The following is a 3,228-nucleotide window of genomic DNA, read 5'->3' as shown; positions in this document are numbered from 1 at the left end:
AGAGAGAGAGAGAGAGAGAGAGAATACACAATTATATAAGACGATTAATTAAATGATAGACTGAAAAGAAAAGAAGCTGACAGAGCCCATATTATAAAAAAAATGATAGAACTATTGTTTTAGTAAAGAAACATATACATTTGCTGTATATTTTAAAGAAGACAAATTCTTTCATATCAAGACTCATCTATGAAACAATGAAACATGAAAAAATTAAAAATATTATTTTTAGTTTTAAGTAAAATGAAAATCCAATCATATCCTTGAATAAATAAAATTTAACAAGATTCTCACAGTGAAGGAATAATTTTTCCTTCATAATCTCTCTCTCTCTCTCTCTCTCTCTCTCTCTCTCTCTCTCTCTCTCTCTCTCTCTCTCTCTCTCTTAAAAGCTGAAAAGGAAGAGCAAAAACTAATAGGTTACACGTATAGACAATACAAATACAGAAACAAAGACAATGTAATACAGCTTTACACATCACTAGTAAGATCCAATCTAGAATACGGAGACCAATTCTGGGTTCCAAGTATTCAGAAGGATATAGAATAGATAGGCTGGAAGCAGTACAAGTTAGGGTCAACAAAACTAGTTCCAACACTAAGGCAATTTGGATATTGGCGGAGGATGGAGTGTTTGGAATTATTTGTTCTATAAACTCGGCCACTAGGGGAACAGTTAACAGACACATTTAAAATTCTCAAAGGAATAACAAATGTAAACAATAATCTATTTTCGCCTGGTACAAATTAGTCCGGGGGTAACGGATACAAAATGGAATTGATAACATACAACACCTCTCAATGTGACAATTTCTTTACATACAAGGATGCAGTATACAGCAACATGGTAAACAATTTCAAGAATAAGTTAGACAAGATCACGAGAACTTAAATTGCTTATAACAAATCGCTATAACACAATGCAAATGGAGTCTCTGCAAATGGACTAAAAAGTCCTTGACACCTCCACAAATCTTTGTAACTTTCTTTCGCTCTCATAAATTTCCTTTCTAACAAACTTTGAAAGTGTACTTCAGGAAAACGGATGGGGTACCTAAATTTCACCATACCACAATAATTCTTGGTAATACTGGCGTATAAATGAACCGGGTAATGCAAGAGGTAAATTTTGCTACGTCCTGACACAGCCCTGAGTTATATCCGACAGATTATATCTTAATTAATATTTCAATTTCAAGTTGACTTCCCCGAAAGTTGTGGTTTCGATCCTGATGCTCAAAATATTAAAAGGAATTTGGCTTTTCCCATTATCAACTTCTTGTAGCTTTTATAATATTTGCCGGGCCCATTTCGGGATTACATCCAAGTCTGCAGCGATTTCTGTCTGAAAGAGAGGAGGCCTTAGGCCCAGGATCCCTTTTCAGGAGCTGCTTTGCGTTTCCCAAATCCCCGAAGAGCCTTTTCTGCACAATGCAAACTAAATTCGGAACGGGAAATTCATGTCCCCGTTTATTGTATTTTCCTCTCTCTTTTATGCATGCTTTTCTCTCTCCTCATCAATCATGAAGTTCCTCATAAAGATAACCTGTCATTTGGCGAGCTGTCGAATTATTATTATTATTATTATTTTTTTTTTTTTTTGATATCTTCTTAACGTTTCCATCTTTTTTTCCGAACAAAAGAAAAATAGAAGGGAAACGTAACCTTTAGGTAAAAGGGAGAGAAAAGTACCAAAAAATAATAAAACTAAAAAAAAATAATTTTCAGTAGTTGTTTTTCTTTCCATACCTCATTATTTCAATATTAGTTGCCATTGAATATATTTTCCTCTAATTTTCATGTGATTCCAATTACATGAAAATAGAAAATCAGCTAAAAAACAGATTTCCCGAACAATGTTAAAAGCCAAAGACGAATTGTAACCTCTAATGGCCAATAGGATATGATTTTAAGTATAACGAACATTGTTGACTTTTTATTATTCTTCTCCAGCTGGCTGTGACGCTCATCTCCTTAACTGATCGATGACGATGAGGTTTAAAAAGAACATGATCTTCCTTCCATGGAGGCTCTTTAATGACTGCCAATCATGCTAATACTGGAGAGGGATATTTTATTTAATATATATATATATATATATATATATATATATATATATATATATATATATAATATAAATAAATAAATATATATATATATATATATATATATATATATATATATATATATATATATATATATATATATATATATATATATATATATATATATATATCTAAAAAAGGGACTACAAAGTCACAGAATGAAACAAAAATCATAGTTAAATCCTTTTGGAAGAGCTTACTGCACGGTGATGTACCTGTGGTGTTGTTTCAAAGCCAATAATGGCCTATTGGAAATGTCCTTGGCTGGCTTTCTCTCTGACTTGGATTGCAGACCTGTTCAAACTGGATACTTTCTTGTAGTGTCCGTAACCTCACCATCCATGTAAGGTAAGGATGGGTGGTTTGGGGGAGCCTGCAGTTCCATCTGCAGTCATTGTCTCTTCTTCCTTGGTCCTAGCTTGGGTGGGGAGAGGGCTTTACGGCTAATCTTATGCATATATGGACAATCACTAGGGCACTGTTCCAGTCTCTTGCTTTTGCCATTGGTGACGGGCCTTTAAACCGTAAACATTTAAATGCATTAATGAATCATTGAATCCAATTGATTATACTGATTAATGCAAATTTATTTTCACAATAAAGTAGTGAAAACAATAACATTAAATTTAGGATATATATATATATATATATATATATATATATATATATATATATATATATATATATATATATATATATATATATATATATATATATATATATATATATATATATATATATATATATACATGTATATAATATATATATATATATATATATATATATATATATATATATATATATATATATATATATATATATATATACATATAAATACATATAAATATATATATATATATATATATATATATATATATATATATATATATATATACACGTGTATATATATATATATACATATATATATATATATATATATATATATATATATATATATATATATATATATATATATATATATATATTTATATATATGCATATATATATATATATTCATATATATATATATATATATATATATATATATATATATATATATATATATATATATATATATATATATATATATATGTGTGTGTTTGTGTGTGTGTGTGTGTGTGTG

Source organism: Palaemon carinicauda, chromosome 12, assembly GCF_036898095.1.
Source record: "Palaemon carinicauda isolate YSFRI2023 chromosome 12, ASM3689809v2, whole genome shotgun sequence".
Taxonomy (NCBI): Eukaryota; Metazoa; Arthropoda; class Malacostraca; order Decapoda; family Palaemonidae; genus Palaemon; species Palaemon carinicauda.
Note: the sequence above shows the minus strand (reverse complement) of the source record.